Genomic DNA, 18,264 nt, shown 5'->3' with positions numbered 1-18,264 from the left:
TCTATCCAAAAATGTTTCGCTAATAAAGCATACTTTTTCAAAAACAGTTTCAGTTTATTTATAAAACACAGTTAAAACAACACTGTTTACCAAAGTATGGTAAGATAATAAAACATGATAACATGTCTAAAAAAAAAGGGAAGACCTTTTTTTTATTTGTTATTAAATATTATAGAAATAAAACAATAAACTATTTTGTTCAGCCTGTCATTTGCCACTCGGTCGAGAGGGGCGATATTGAGTTCAAGTGACATGACAGATCTCGTATGAATCAATAGAGGAAGAGCCTGTTTCCCACAGTTCTTTGCGTCGCTCCGTTCCGTTTCCAGTTCCTTTCCTGCAGTGTAACGTGCTTCAGCTTAAACTCAAGGTTTATTTCTCTGATTTATTGTTCATTTCTCGACTCCTGAAGAAGATTTTACTGCGCGGGTGAAGACTTTAAATCGCCAACATGCCGCGGATTATGATCAAAGGAGGCGTGTGGCGCAACACTGAGGTTTGTTTAGAAAACACACACAATATTTCAGCATCAAAACAGCATTAATCTTCGGCATTTTATTCATCAAAGGCATTTAAACTTAATATGAAGATTATTTGTTGCAATTGTACTAATGTCTGCACCGCTGTGTTTTTATTTACCTGTTTATAACGTTATGTTGTGACGTGGACAGCCTTCAGTTTATCAATGATTATTATTTTTAATTGAGTGAGTAAAATATTAAAAACATGCCTGCTATTACAATTTACTTGCATACCACACAATTTAGATTTTTTTTAAGCTGTATTGTTAATTAGACTGTGCATAAATACTGACGTTATACGTCATAGATTTATGAAATGTCGATATTTGATATTTTAATAATTGTTTTTAAATATGAAATATACGATTAACATTAAATTGCATGTTTATTCATTCTTAAAGCATATATCTATTTTTTCATTATGCATTGGTATATATATATATATATATATATATATATATATATATATATATATGTGTGTGTGTGTGTATATGTGTGTATGTGTATTTATATATGTATTAAAATATTAGTTTGCATGCAGATTGTCTGAAAATGACATGTTAATATAATCTGTTCACAAGTGACATTTACCTTGCTTCTCGCTGACACTTGTCTTATTGATAAACAAGTGCACTAACTTTTGAAAAAACATTACTAGGCTCATTAAGGTGGAAATCAATTTTAATAATTTCATCCTTATCTGAGTTGTGCATTAGAATGCTTTTAAAAGCTGAAGTAAGATCCCTGGTGTGTTAAGTAACTTTAATCATCCATGTGATTTATTAACAGGATGAGATTCTCAAAGCAGCTGTAATGAAATATGGCAAAAACCAGTGGTCTCGAATCGCGTCCCTGCTGCACCGCAAATCAGCCAAACAGTGCAAAGCCAGATGGTGAGTTTCTATCCCTCAAGTTATCTCAACACCAAGTGATCAGCCAACCTGGACATCACTTTTCAGCATCATAGGTGAGTAGTCCTATCATACACTTTATCTCAAGTCTTGATGATTTATGACCCTGATTTATGGCCTGATTTATGGCCGTACAGTCCGTGTAGATTGACAGGTAGTCAGAAGTGTGCATGGTCAGTTTGGATTGATTTATGACTATAAGGCCTGTCAGTCAAAGCGGTTGCCATGCCACTGGGTCCTGTGACCCTTGATTGACATGGCAGAGGTGTGTAAATCAAAAGATCAAAGAGATCTCAGATTTGACTTGTGTTGTGTTTATTACTGGATATATGATGGTTGTATCTGTTACCAGAGCAGTGGGGGGTTTCTTATGATGGTTGTATCTGTAACCAGAGCTGTGGGGGGGGTTTCTGTGAAGTCCTGTTGTTCACACCTAAAGACAGTGGGAGGTGTTTGGGTTCTTCCTGGGGGAAAAAAAATGGTGGTGCAAAAGTGAGGGTTTTGACGTCTTGGCAGGATCAATGTTTGTTTAATCTTTATGGTGTTGATACCTAGGCACCGACAGGCCACATGCTCCCCGTCTACAAACACATTTGAAAAGGAGGACGATGTCTGGTGTCTTTCCAGGTGAGAATTTCAAAGAGTGAGAGAGACAATTATCTAAATCATCAACTAACCAAGCCGCTGAAGAGATAAATCATTGAATGTTATCTGGAATTAATAAAATCAAACAGGCATTCCTTAATGTTAAGAAAATACTATCCATAATATGTGATGTGTAAAAGGAGTTGAAATCTCACGCTAATTTTAAAACCAACTCTAAACACACACACACACACACACACACATTGGTTTTCCATGTTCTATGGGACATCCCGTAGACGTAATGTTTTTTAGACTGTACAAATTGTATTTTGCATCACCATACATCAACCTTACACTTAAACCTACCCCTTACAGAAAATTTCTTTCATTTTAAGATTTTCAAAAACACTTCATTCTGTATGATTTATAAACTTGTTTCCTCACGGGGACGAAAACAATCCCCAAGGATTTTGGATATTGCCATCATTGTTCCCCATAAGATGGGGTATACCTGAACCACAAACAAACACAAACACACAAACACACACACACACACACACACACACACACACACACACACACACACACACAGACACACACAGTAAATCTGAGTAAACAAAATTTTATTTATGAGCAAATTCGTATTTGTTGTTTTTACTTTGTGTTATGTAAGAAATGTTTTAATTTAATAATCTAACCTGTAGTATGTGTACTGTAAATGAACAAATATACATTTAGCTTAAACTCAGTAAAATAATTACACCTACCATTTTAAACATGTTTAAAAGATTACACATTGTGTGTCACTAAAGCAAGGCACACTGTCTATTGTCTTAAAAAATGTTTAAATAACCTGATGACCAGCATTGTTTCTTTAGATCATTTACGCACACAAGTGCTTTTTTCGCACGAGTAGAAAACTCTTTGGATGTGTTTGGCAAAAACATCATTTCTACATCTTAAATGCATGACTGAACTTTTCTCATTCGACAGAAATACTATTTTCGAATTATTTACCCGGCCTATAACACTTGGTGTAAATGTTCTTACCTAGAACAGAAAACATACACTTTGACTATTTGACTATTTTGTAGGCATCATGTAATGTTAAATGGTTTACAAAAAAAAAATTAGCACCAGCAGCTGTGATTTTCAAAATGAAAGAAATGTACAAGCTAAGGATGTTTCAACTATTATCATCATTTCCTTTTGACTCTGATAAACTGGTAATGAATTTTCTATGCAAGTGACACAATATACAGTTCTCATACTATTTGTGTAGATAGCTGTGCTAAAACATTTATGACTATTTTTGCATGCCAGCAGATTATGTCAAGGGTGTTTCACATCTAAGAATCACAATGTTTTTTAAATGACATTTTTCTTCCACCTCAAGATTTAGCCATATCAAGATTTTGGACGGCCGTTCACAATTTGTTTGTTGGACTGTACGTTTTTAGGTGATCTCTGTGTGGTGTCATCATAATAGGAATAAATGAAAATTAAGAACTTAAGTTACAGTTTTTCTCTTCGAGATATTTCTTTTAGTGCAACTTTGTGTCTGTCCAAAAAGTGTGATCACATGAAGCATCGACACAACAAAAAATTAAGTCTAGCTGTTTTACACTTAAAACTATTACAACCTAAACAAATGAAACGGTTCCACTGAAAGATGCCCACTCGTTTAAGTTTGAGCATGTTAAAGTTTCCACACTCCTGTGTAGAGATAAATTTTATCCATAACCTTTTGTGTATTCACGTGACCAAATCACTAAGAAAGAGAGTATAGAAAGAAAGCAAATGTTTACAATGCATATAAAATTCAGAATACAATTGTTAAAAGAAATTATGCTGATTTGTAAATGGTATTTTTTTATTAATCCACTAGATTAAGTCATCTTGTTCAGATAGCAGATGAAACTATTCACATTTTGTTTGTTTGGCCGTTTTTGTTTGAATACTCCTGTAAGTTCATGCTAACTCTCGCGTGGGAAAGAGAGCAGGGTGAGCACATCCTATTCATTTAAGAAAAAGTATTAAACATTTGACCAAACTTTGTTATTATTTTGACAAAACACAACAACATTAAAGAATGTTATCCGTTCCTATGGCCATCTTCTTTGACTCAAATAAAGCAACATCTCTGGTGTACGCAAGCATCTACAATGTGTGTATGTGCTAAACATCTGTTTCTCCCACTTCTGCCAGATTTGTTAGATGGGCTTTTGTTGTAATACAGACACATTTGAGAACTACGATGTTCTCACTTTTGTAATGGTTATAGAAAAATTCAAAAATAACTCTTGCATACGTAGCAAAACTGACTAAAAAAATCACTGAATTATGAAATGCAAAAGTGTGTACAGCATTTGACAAAACAGGATTTTAGCTGTAATGAGCACATAAGACAAAAATTGTAAAAGTGTGACTTATAAATATATTCTATTTTATTTTATTTATTTATTTATTTTTACCAGAGATAGTCGACTGATCTGTTTACATGTTGTTTTGCAGTTTTCTGATGAAGAGTTTTCTCTGACTGTGGTCAAACATACAGTGCCTGTTCATAGGAATTTTTACAGCATAACTACAGCATAAAAATATCGCCCCTACATCTAGAGCTCTTGTTCATATAGCTGATGATGATGTTCACATTTTTATTTGTCGTACTCGTTAGTTTCAACATTTCTACTGGCCATTAAAGAGTAGGCCTATGTGTACTCCCTTTATGTCAGAAGCATTAACATCTACTGTGTGATAAGAATTTTCTGCTTTCTCCACTTTTGGTGGATTTACTAGAGGGACTATGTGACCTTGTTGTATTGTGATTACGTTTAAGATCCATAAGATTGCACTAAACCCCCTTGAATAGGTTATAGACATACTCTTTTATACAGGAAATGTTTCCACAACAGAAATATGTATCAGAATAACAAATACCTAATTTGAAAATATGAAATCCTCTCTTCTAAACTATTGTGAACACTTTTAATGTTGATCCGGCCCACCAGCCGTGTATCTTTTTCATTGTTTTTTAGATAAAGACTATTCTCAGAGTTTGGTAAACAGGCAAAAACATGAACAAAATGTAGTACAAGATGATTAAATGATTGTCAAGAGAGTGTTTAAACTGAGATTGTGATGCACTTTAGAGCTTTTTCTGGTCTACCAGTGTAACAAAGACACATAATAGCCACTACCTCAACTTGAAAATGAGTCCTGCCATTTTCTGTTCTGACTGTTACACTTAATACAAACCCGTCTATTACACTTAAAGTTAGACATTAAAAGTCATGGATGCCACAGGAACTATTTCCTTTCTCTGTTTCTCTAAACATCACACTGGTAAATAAACCAGAGATCACATGTAGAAAGAATTCTTTGAAAGGGGCATGTTTTAGTCCATTTTAGATGGTCTGCACCAACACATGTTTTAGATGTTTTAGGTATTCATCAGACTAACTGGTTTGATTCGGGAAACACTGGACTGGAACTGCGCGTTGTCATGTCTTTATAATTGATCTACTTTTACTTTTAAAACAACACAGTGTGAAATTATGGTCTTCGACAGCATGGGCCCCCTGAAATGTTGTAGTATATCTTTGTTTTCACAAAATATCTAAACATTTATCTATCTTAAAATATTAGTTATTACGTGTTTACAAAGTTGTCATGTCCGACGTTTACATTTTTAAGAACATCTGATATAGTTTATCATCTTTTAAAATTTATAACGTATATTTCACCAAACCTTGACGCCTGAAAAATGGGTTTAGCATCAGTCCACATTTCAGTTGTTAGCCAGAAAATGCAAGTGAGCCGAGATTTCATTACTGAGATTATCTATGATGTGAAACTAGCTCACAGTTACATTAGAGTTTTGGGGTTCTAGTTTATGTTGAATAGTGTTTGTTACTGTTCCACATGTTTAACACCACATTACTCCATTGTGAAGATATGTACTGTATAAAAAGTTTTTCACTGTAGTAGTCCAACTCTGAAACCAGACCAAACAAAAATGAGCTTGAGCCTTAGTTGAAGCAGAATTAAAATGTTTTCTTTTTATCTTTCCATGATTTGTGCGTGTTGTTCTGAACCACAGTTTCATTTTAAACATCACAATCGTATTGTATTGTCCTGTATGATTGTAAAGAGTTTTGTGTGTGTCAGTCTCTGGATATTTTTATTTTTTTTTGCAAACAGAACTGCTGTAATGTTAGCGAGCTCTTTGTGTTCTCTGCTTTACTGTGTTTATATATGTCAGATTTCTTTAAATTTGCTCGATTAAAGTATTTAACACAGTTTTGGGTATTGTGAGTGTGTGTGAATATAGAGGATCTTTACAAATATTTTTTCTTGAAATATCCATCTAACACTCTGAACCAAGACTGCTTATTTTAAATATAACATTAACACATTTTTCATGAGCTCAGACCCATTGTTTCATAAACCACAAAAGTGGTGAATGTGAATGTGATTAAACTTTTTATTTCAACAATAGATTTTTGAATATACATTCATACTTTGAAATAGTGAAGAAAATGGTCAAATTGGCATTACTAACAAAAAGTAATAATGACATTACAGGTGGTCTAGCCAGAAAAGAAAATCTCTACAGACCAGCACGTTTTGTTCTAGTATGTAGTTGACGTAAGTTTGAACAATTTCACATGTCATGGAACCATAATTTTTTGAAACCAACAATGTACATAATATTACAGGTGGTCTAGCCAGAAAAGAAAATCTCTACAGACCAGCACGTTTTGTTCTAGTATGTAGTTGACGTAAGTTTGAACAATTTCACATGTCATGGAACCATAATTTTTTGAAACCAACAATGTACATAAATCTGTTACACATGTACACAGACAGAGAACCTCGTAAATGTCCATCTCATCGTCACATTCAGGCATCACATCCAGAATTTTTCTAGTCGTTACACAGACTGATTCTTTACTGGTAATAAACATACTAGTCAAATCAGGCCATGGGTTATTTTTCAGGCTTCTTACAACATTCATTTCATTCTTAAGATTTTTTACACACTTGGAATCCCCGGTACAATCATGATTTGGATCCTCTATGACCGCATGCATCAGTTTGATCATTTGTTCTCGGTAACGCTGTTTAAACATAGTTTCTACGTAGTCTGTTACATGACACGCTTCCCCCGGGGTGCAGTCGCACTTCATCTGATCATCCGTAGCGGCGCCAGAACTCCAGTTGCAATCCATCTGCTTTTGCCCAGCGTCAGACATCCTTTTCAGAATTTAATTCAAGAGATAAACTTTGTACCCTAATCAATATAGAATGTTGTCACCATTTCCCAGAATCTGGACTGACTGTATTAATCCACGACGATCCAGGCCTTGTGCAATTTCAGTTTCAATTTCTGGTTTATGGTTCAGATCTCTCGAAGCCTTATTATTTGAAAAATTAGAGAGTGCATCAGTTTCAGACAAATTTGATTGTTGAAGCTGATTCTGTCAGTCCATGTAGATAATGTTTTGATCGACAAGATGTTGCAGTAGCTCCGCTGACCGTGCTGTAAAACCCTTGTTCGCAGATCTAGGAAAACCTGCGATAACTGCAGAGTTTATGAGGTCGGCCGCTCACAGGGGAAGAAGACTAGCCATAGTCACGAGGAAGTAGTGGTGGATCTTCTGTACATTTAAAAAAAAAAAAAAGGGTGGTCTTGTTTCTACGTTTCAAATGTTGCTTGGTTGGTTGTTGAGATGGGGGTGTTGCACTCTAAAAGTGGAGGAGGGTGAAGGGGCCTAATTAGGGATGTGTTTTGACCGGCGAAGCCTAGCGAGGTTTATTAGGATTTTTGTTAAGACACTTGTTTCAAGTAACAGTAATGTATTGTGGCTTGGGAAAACTTAATCCATCAGCCATTTATTAAACATAGAGCAAGGAACACATAAAAGGGTGAGTAAACACTGAAAAAGAAACATTACAACATCATTGTTCAGGTTTGTTATACCGAATACACTATTATCTGACTGATCATTCGTGTTTTAAAATAAATTTAAATTGACTGAAACAGCTTGTTTATCATTGAAAAATTGTTCTCAACATGGGTATGTCACATTGCTCAAAATATAGTCTCTTTTTGCAGCATTCGTAAGGGTTGACCTCAGGAAGAGGCCAGTCACGATCAGACTCATCAAAATCAAAGTTTGTTTCAAAGTCCTCCAGACGTTTATTTATCTGCATGAGATTCCAAAACGTAGAGCTTCACAATCCAATCTGCAACTCTTTGTCAAACACAAATCTCCCCACACGATCATAAGACACGGTGAAATCTTGTTTCACAATATCTTCATCTTCACTGAGAACTTTTCTTATGCTCTTCCCTTGATTTTTTCCTTGGTACAAAAGTCAGCTCCTCTCTCATTTCAGCAGAACTTCTTGGCAGTGTTACACACATCATTCTTCTAGATGTTTCAGGACTGTTTGGAGCGGCGGCAGTCATTGTAACAGGAGCATGCAGAAAGTCTTCTGTGGTTAACTATATGCCCCTAAAGCTTTTTTAAATATCACACTTGGAATGTAGGTAGGACCCCACAGGTGTGAAACAAACAAGGATGTGACACCTTCAGTAGTCATAAAACATTGGATGCTTTAGCACATTCAGTGAGATTATTTTCATCTTAAACAATGTATGTTTTCCTGTGCAAACAAAGTATCAAAATTATCTTTCTAGTAAATCTAAAGTACACTGTTGCATGGTGGTTTTGTTTACACCTTAAGTTTGTGATGACCACTAATATAATTTAATAATGTACAAATCGGCCGAGAACTATAATTATTATGAATGTGTTAATGTTATATTTAAAATAAGCCAGTCTTGGTTCAGAGTGTTAGATGGATATTTCAAGAAAAAATATTTGTAAAGATCCTCTATATTCACACACACCACATACCCAAAACTGTGTTAAATACTTTAATCGAGCAAATTTAAAGAAATCTGACATATATAAACACAGTAAAGCAGAGAACACAAAGAGCTCGCTAACATTACAGCAGTTCTGTTTGCAAAAAAAAATAAAAATATCCAGAGACTGACACACACAAAACTCTTTACAATCATACAGGACAATACAATACGATTGTGATGTTTAAAATGAAACTGTGGTTCAGAACAACACGCACAAATCATGGAAAGATAAAAAGAAAACATTTTAATTCTGCTTCAACTAAGACTCAAGCTCATTTTTGTTTGGTCTGGTTTCAGAGTTGGACTACTACAGTGAAAAACTTTTATACAGTACATATCTTCACAATGGAGTAATGTGGTGTTAAACATGTGGAACAGTAACAAACACTATTCAACATAAACTAGAACCCCAAAACTCTAATGTAACTGTGAGCTAGTTTCACATCATAGATAATCTCAGGTAATGAAATCTCGGCTCACTTGCATTTTCTGGCTAACAACTGAAATGTGGACTGATGCTAAACCCGTTTTTCAGGCGTCAAGGTTTGGTGAAATATACGTTATAAATTTTAAAAGATGATAAACTATATCAGATGTTCTTAAAAATGTAAACGTCAGACATGACAACTTTGTAAACACGTAATAACTAATATTTTAAGATAGATAAATGTTTAGATATTTTGTGAAAACAAAGATATACTACAACATTTCAGGGGCCCATGCTGTCGAAGACCATAATTTCACACTGTGTTGTTTTAAAAGTAAAACTAGATCAATTATAAAGACATGACAACACTCAGTTCCAGTTGTGTGTGTTTCCCGAATCAAACCTGTTAGTCTGATGAATACCTAAAACATCTAAAACATGTGTTGGTGCAGACCATCTAAAATGGACTAAAACATACCCCTTTCAATGAATTCTTTCTACATGTGATCTCTGGTTTATTTAGTGTGATGTTTAGAGAAACAGAGAAAGGAAATAGTTCCTGTGGCATCCATGACTTTTAATGTCTAACTTTAAGTGTAATAGAAGGGTTTGTATTAAGTGTAACAGTCAGAACAGAAAATGGCAGGACTCATTTTCAAGTTGATTGACCAGAAAAAGCTCTAAAGTGCATCACAATCTCAGTTTAAACAGTCTCTTGACAATCATTTAATCATCTTGTTCTACATTTTGTTCATGTTTTTGCCTGTTTACCAAACTCTGAGAATAGTCTTTATCTAAAAAACAATGAAAAAGATACACGGCTGGTGGGCCGGATCAACATTAAAAGTTTTCACAATAGTTTAGAATAGAGGATTTCATATTTTCAAATTAGGTATTTGCTATTCTGATACATATTTCTGTTGTGGAAACATTTTCTGTATAAAAGAGTATGTCTATAACCTATTCAAGGGGGTTTAGTGCAATCATATGGATCTTAAACGTAATCACATTACAACAAGGTCACATAGTCCCTCTAGCAAATCGACCAAAAGTGGAGAAAGCAGAAAATTCTTAGTACACAGTAGATGTTAATGCTTCTGACGTTAAGGGATTACACATAGGCCTACTCTTTAATGTCCAGTAGAAATGTTGAAACTAACGAGTACGACAAATAAAAATGTGAACATCATCATCAGCTATATGAACAAGAGCTCTAGATGTAGGGGCGATAGTTTTATGCTGTAAAAATTCATATGAACAGGCACTGTATGTTTGACCACAGTCAGAGAAAACTCTTCATCAGAAAACGGCAAAACAACATGTAAACAGATCAGTCGACTATCTCTGGTAAAAATAAATAAATAAATAAAATAAAATAGAATATATTTACAAGTCACACTTTGACCATTTTTGTCTTATGTGCTCATTACAGCTAAAATCCTTTTTTGTCAAATGCCGTACACACTTTTGCATTTCATAATTCAGTGATTTTTTTAGTCAGTTTTGCTACGTATGCAAGAGTTATTTTTGAATTATTCTATAACCATTACAAAAGTGAGAACATCGTAGTTCTCAAATGTGTCTGTATTACAACAAAAGCCCATCTAACAAATCTGGCAGAAGTGGAGAAACAGATGTTTAGCACATACACACATTGTAGATGCTTGCGTACACCAGAGATGTTGCTTTATTTGAGTCAAAGAAGATGGCCATAGGAACGGATAACATTCTTTAATGTTGTTGTGTTTTGTCAAAATAATAAAAAAGTTTGGTCAAATGTTTAATACTTTTTCTTAAATGAATAGGATGTGCTCACCCTGCTCTCTTTCCCACGCGAGAGTTAGCATGAACTTACAGGAGTCTTCAAACAAAAACGACCAAACAAACAAAATGTGAATGGTTTCACCTGCTATCTGAACAAGATGACTTAATCTAGTGGATTAATAAAAAATACCATTTACAAATCAACATAATTTTTTTTAACAATTGTATTCTGAATTTTATATGCATTGTAAACATTTGCTTTCTTGCTATACTCTCTTTCTTAGTGATTTGGTCACGTGAATACACAAAAGGTTATGGATAAAATTTATCTCTACACAGGAGTGTGGAAACTTTAACATGCTCAAACTTAAACGAGTGGGCATCTTTCAGTGGAACCGTTTCATTTGTTTAGGTTGTAATAGTTTTAAGTGTAAAACAGCTAGACTTAATTTTTTGTTGTGTCGATGCTTCATGTGATCACACTTTTTGGACAGACACAAAGTTGCACTAAAAGAAATATCTCGAAGAGAAAAACTGTAACTTAATTTCTTAATTTTCATTTATTCCTATTATGATGACACCACACAGAGATCACCTAAAAACGTACAGTCCAACAAACAAATTGTGAACGGCCGTCCAAAATCTTGATATGGCTAAATCTTGAGGTGTAAGAAAAATGTCATTTAAAAAACATTGTGATTCTTAGATGTGAAACACCCTTGACATAATCTGCTGGCATGCAAAAATAGTCATAAATGTTTTAGCACAGCTATCTACACAAATAGTATGAGAACTGTATATCGTGTCACTTGCATAGAAAATTCATTACCAGTTTATCAGAGTCAAAAGGAAATGATGATAATAGTTGAAACATCCTTAGCTTGTACATTTCTTTCATTTTGAAAATCACAGCTGCTGGTACTAAATTTTTTTTGTAAACCATTTAACATTACATGATGCCTACAAAATAGTCAAATAGTCAAAGTGTATGTTTTCTGTTCTAGGTAAGAACATTTACACCAAGTGTTATAGGCCGGGTAAATAATTAGAAAATAGTATTTCTGTCGAATGAGAAAAGTTCAGTCATGCATTTAAGATGTAGAAATGATGTTTGCCAAACACATCCAAAGAGTTTTCTACTCGTGCGAAAAAAGCACTTGTGTGCGTAAATGATCTAAAGAAACAATGCTGGTCATCAGGTTATTTAAACATTTTTTAAGACAATAGACAGTGTGCCTTGCTTTAGTGACACACAATGTGTAATCTTTTAAACATGTTTAAAATGGAAGGTGTAATTATTTTACTGAGTTTAAGCTAAATGTATATTTGTTCATTTACAGTACACATACTACAGGCTAGATTATTAAATTAAAACATTTCTTACATAACACAAAGTAAAAACAACAAATACGAATTTGCTCATAAATAAAATTTAGTTTACTCAGATTTACTGTGTGTGTCTGTGTGTGTGTGTGTGTGTGTGTGTGTGTGTGTGTGTGTGTGTGTGTTTGTGTGTGTGTGTGTGTGTGTGTGTGTGTGTGTGTGTGTGTGTGTGTGTGTTTGTGTGGTTCAGGTATACCCCATGTTATGGGGAACAATGATGGCAATATCCAAAATCCTTGGGGATTGTTTTTGTCCCCGTGAGGAAACAAGTTTATAAAGCATACAGAATGAAGTGTTTTTGAAAATCTTAAAATGAAATAAATTTTCTGTAAGGGGTAGGTTTAAGTGTAAGGTTGGTGTAGGGTGATGCAAAATACAATTTGTACAGTCTAAAAAACATTACGTCTGCAGGATGTCCCATAGAACATGGAAAACCAATGTGTGTGTGTGTGTGTGTGTGTGTGTTTAGAGTTGGTTTTAAAATTAGCGTGAGATTTCAACTCCTTTTACACATCACATATTATGGATAGTATTTTCTTAACATTAAGGAATGCCTTTTTGATTTTATTAATTCCAGATAACATTCAATTATTTATCTCTTCAGCGGCTTGGTTAGTTGATGATTTAGATAATTGTCTCTCTCACTCTTTGAAATTCTCACCTGGAAAGACACCAGACATCGTCCTCCTTTTCAAATGTGTTTGTAGACGGGGGGGGGCATGTGGCCTGTCGGTGCCTAGGTATCAACACCATATAGAGCAAACAAACATTGATCCTGTTAAGGTGTCAAAACCCTCACTTTTGCACAGCCATTTTTTTTCCCAGGAAGAACCCAAACACCTCCCCACTGTCTTTAGGTGTGAACAACAGGACTTCACAGAAACCCCCCACAGCTCTGGTTACAGATACAACCATCATAAGAAACCCCCTACTGCTCTGGTAAAAGATACAACCATCATATATCCAGTAATAAACACAACAAAAGTCAAATCTGAGATCTCTTTGATCTTTTGATTTACACACCTATGCCATGTCAATCAAGGGTCACAGGACCCAGTGACATGGCAACCGCTTTGACTGACAGGCCTTATAGTCATAAATCAATCCAAACTGACCATGCACACTTCTGACTACCTGTCAATCTACACGGACTGTACGGCCATAAATCAGGCCATAAATCAGGGTCATAAATCATCAAGACTTGAGATAAAGTGTATGATAGGACTACTAACTTAATTAATTATATTGGGTTTATAAACATTATTTTAAACATGATGCACTTTTTCAAAGATAGTCATGTTATTTTATTGCTTTGAATAAACATTCATTCGTAATATTTTGCTTGATGCACCCTGTTGTGGCCTCAAAAGAGAAGCCAAATTCTTTTTCCCCCCTAACTGAAGTTATGCCTTTTAAATTTGTATATAATTTGAATATTGATCATATTTAAGTACAAAATTCCAACATTTTACACTGCACACATCTGAGGTGCATTTCAGCTCCACCACCGGAGCTGATTATGGCCATTGGCTTGTGCTTATACCAGCCGTGCTGTAGCATGTTTCAAAAGTGTCCCAGAAGCAGCTCTCTGTGCTGCTTTGCAAAAAAATACTCACCTTCGTCTAAAATAATGGCTAATGCAGTGGCTAAGATATATGTAAACCTACCAACATGTCTTGATGTATCATAAGAGGAAAAATAATGTTTTAGTCGCATAACGTCGGTTGATGAAAACATTGTCATTTCATAATCATTTTATATATATATATATATATATATATATATATATATATATATATATATATATATATATATATATATATATATATATATCAAATATCCCAAAAGTCTTGCATGAATCTGTAATGGAAATGCAGCTAATGAGATTTGCTCTGTTGGTCACATACCCAGAGCTGCTGGTGGTTCCAGAGATGGAAAGTCACTGCTACCCAGATAATTTCTGCTTTGCCATAAGTGCCATATACTGTCAGAGAGTAAACTTGAATTTACATTTGCATCGCATCAGCTTTTTGTTTTTGTGTGTGTGTCTGCATGTGTGTGTGACAAATCACATGTTAAAACTGGACCAAATGCTTTATTTTCACATGCTCACGACAGACACTGAAACTGGGTGTTATAGGTTATAAGTGTCAGTATTGGTGGGGGGGGGGGGTGTTAAATGATAATAGAAAATGTGTAAAATGGAGTTAATTGGAGAAGAGATTCATTCTTATCTTTACAGTCCGAAATGCATTCAGTGACACTGACATAGCAAAATAAGAATGTTAGGGTTTAAGAACATTGTGAAAAGTAAGCAATCAACAGAGACTGCAAATCTGAATCAATGCAATCAGAGTCAGAAAGAGAATAACCTTATTTTAGGACTATTACAAGTGATGCTTCTGCAACAAATTGTGCTCTGAACTCTTTAGTTACACTATAATGATACTAATGCATTTTGCTTCTATACTGTAGTACAATATGCTATAGACATCATTTATTTCTGTCTATGTTTTTTCTAGTATGTTCACCTTTGAGACTACAGCTACCCAACTTTTTACAACACCAAACTATTTCTGTTTTGCGAGGTGTTGCAGGTTACACCGAAGCCAGTCACTGCTCACCACGCCACCTAAACCATGCACACAGACTCACATACACGAACAACACACCCTCACCTCCCAGCCCTCTGCTGAGCTGTTTGTTTAGGAATCTTGGCCTGAAAATTGTATTCCATCGACCATGCTCGCTATCAACACACAATTATCTGGGTTAATCATGTGGAACAGTGGCAAATTCACCTGGGGCTTAGGAACTAATGACATTCGCGTCTGGCCTGCTTTAGTGAAATAGCCCCACACCTGCAGCAGGAGAGACGAGATTGCCAAAGAAAATTTGGTCTCATTTTGTCCCCCTCCCATCTAGCGCTGCACCCTCACCCCCTTTTTTGCAACACTCCCTCTCTTGCTTTCATTTACCTGCTCTCTTTTTAAATCTCCCTTTTTTTGCTCTTACGACTGTTTACTCTCCCATTACTTCACCTGTTTCCATTCATACCTTCTCTTTCCTTCTGTACATTTCTCTATTTTTATCCTGTCAACTTTTTGTTTTTTGTGACTGCCTGTCATTCTTTCAATCTCCTTCTTCCACGTACCCATTGCTTTCCTTCAGGTGTCACCTTCCTTGTTCCCATTTTTAAACAGTGAGTCTGCCAGAATACATCAGCGAAGGCGTCTGAGTTGTCATTGTCAATAGGGTGAAGAATACCATTCTGATCAGCGTACCAAGACTCATCAGATGGGAAATGCATAAAACACCAGAGCATCAGTCGAGAGCCGAGATGCTCACATGCGCGCTGGACAGCGAGATGTGCTCACACTGCATAATCATGGTGCGATTGTGAGCCGGCAGAAAGATGCTGTCACAACATCACCTCTCCCACAATCCCCCGGCTTTATGAAGTCATTTCAGCCAACTTCCAATACAGGAAGAGAGTCTCATCGCTCATAATTATTTATCGATACTGTAACATACTTTTCTCATCACAGGCCGCATCCATGTGTGAAATAGCAGCGTGCAACTGGGAGATTATTACCTGTGTGATTGTGATAGGCTCCCTGTGTGCTTGGGATAATCAGCAAGGCACCGCCACAGACAAGGCTGCCAATCAATGCGGCACTGAATCAACTCAACTCCTTCCCCCAATCACATGGGTGTTGCATCTGGGTAAGCTGGCATACCGTCTTACATGCAAACTGCATTGCCAGCACCCGTCGCGTCCACAATAGAAGATGTGCATTTACGTTAATCATTATGTCGGATGCCAGGCAAGCATGAATAGAAAGTTATTGTATGGCTGTTCAGTCCTAGAATGCAGAGTATAATATAGCAAACAGCTCGCACGAGAGGCCAGACGCCATCGAGCACTCTTGTTTATGCTATCTATATGCACACAAAGCACATCTCCTCTGCAAGTCGACTCCTCCACACTGGGCCAAGATGTTCAAAGTTAATTGAAAACTAAAATAAATAATCAAATTTTAGGCTTAAAGGTGCATTTAAGCACATGCAAAGGAAGCTTGCACATAGGACCATGCTGGTGTTATCCTCCAAAGTCCATGACATGGTTTAACAGTCTCATAGAATTTATAAAACGCCCCTGAAGGCCTACATAATCTCTCCTTTTTTCCGCTTAATGGGAGATAATACAGGAGCGTACCCTGATGAATCAACACGCAACAGCAGCTTTAGTTTGATAATTAATACCAACGTTGGAAATAGATTTGTGATTTGGCAGCGAAGGTCTCTCAGTCTGATACGGCACAAACCAAGCCCACCGTTCCAGCCGGATCTGCATCCATTCAGCTAATCTCATTTTTTCAATAGTGTTAATTCTTTGACTAAAGCCTGTTATCTCATTAAGAGCCCTGCCATGGGATCCGATGGCACCCTGACATCTGTATTCATTTGCCTCAAAATTAGTCCTGACACAAATTTAATGAAAAAAATGTCTTCAAAAAACACAGGAGATTAGAAGACGGGCCAGGAATATCAGAAAAATTCCTTTCTATAGAAAGGGATGTTATTCTATTTTTTTTTTTCCTTCAGAGGTGGTTTAATAACATTTGCATGCTGCCTCTGTATTCGGTTGTTTCATTAAAACCTTGTGTGTATTGAGGTCAGACGTAAATCCCTCCTTCTAAGATCCTTAAATCTTGAAGCTGAACTGGTCTTTTCTACTGCGAGTTCAGGATTCTTCATGTCAGTCTCAGATTCAATGAACAATGACATATTTGATTAGACTGTCGCCTCACTTTCTTTATTAATCTCGCGACCAAAACAATTCCAGACAAAAGAGGCGGATACTCAGTAAAATCCCTCTTCATCAGGCACCTTACTACATCATTCTTCACACCTCCTCCCATCAGTCCCTGCTGAACGAGTACCAGCGCTGATAATTCTCTGCTTGAAAAAAGACATGAAAGCACTCATGGATGAAAGAAACTTGGATTTAATCTTTCTTACGCTCACACTTCCAGTACACTGTGTCGATCATTTTTCTCAGGAAGAGTGTGGAAAGGCTGGGATGTGAAAGGGGGAGGACAGAAGAAAAGAGAGAATGGGTGCAAACTCATTCTGATCATTAGTGAGAAGAAGTTTTCCCTAATGTGTATGGTGACAAATAGGGGTGTCTGTGATAATGAAAGGAAAAACTTCTTTAAAATGTACTATTTGAATTCAGGTTGGTTTCATTTGATTTTGAAAAACTTTGAAAAGTTTACATTCAATTACTCTGAAATGTCTCGTGGTGCAACCATTAAGTAAAAAGTAATTACATGTTTGCTTACTCCTTGCGAGTGTACACACCTTAATTATTTTGATTTAAGTATATTTTACAAATATCTTGAATTATTAATACATAAACAGTCATACCTTGCTTCAAAATGGTCATATTATTTGATATTTTAAGAGACTTACTGACTTTGACAAACATTCATCGGGGTCGAGCAGAGTCCTTATAATGATGGGTCATCCAGTGTCCTTATAATGATATCATTTCCTGTTTTATAGTTTTTAAAACATTAATAAGCAAAAAATAAGTTTTGTTAAAGTATTTTTTCCCCCTAAGAAATAATCATAGTAGTCCGTGCCGATCAAGTTTCAACCCTCAAAATAAAAGGCGAAAATACCAAAACAATTTAAAAATAAAATAAAATAACATTTGAAAGA

The 18,264-nt window shown here is 35.7% G+C and overlaps 1 long non-coding RNA gene across 2 annotated transcripts; it reads left to right on the top strand.

Annotated features, from left to right (window-relative positions):
• The first annotated feature begins 288 nt into the window (after positions 1-288).
• LOC113070925 (uncharacterized) lies at positions 289-13,384 on the top strand. 2 transcript variants are annotated; one of them, XR_003280005.1, is made up of 3 exons: positions 289-496; positions 1,311-1,488; positions 1,988-2,024. It is a non-coding gene; the product is annotated as an uncharacterized LOC113070925 (long non-coding RNA). The 2 variants fall into 2 exon arrangements; XR_003280006.1 differs by lacking the exon at positions 1,988-2,024 and adding an exon at positions 13,360-13,384 and having other exon boundaries at positions 290-496; positions 1,311-1,414.
• Positions 13,385-18,264: the final 4,880 nt, after the last annotated feature.

Source organism: Carassius auratus, unplaced genomic scaffold, assembly GCF_003368295.1.
Source record: "Carassius auratus strain Wakin unplaced genomic scaffold, ASM336829v1 scaf_tig00005393, whole genome shotgun sequence".
Classification (NCBI taxonomy): domain Eukaryota; kingdom Metazoa; phylum Chordata; class Actinopteri; order Cypriniformes; family Cyprinidae; genus Carassius; species Carassius auratus.
This window is presented reverse-complemented; position numbering and strand designations above follow the sequence as displayed.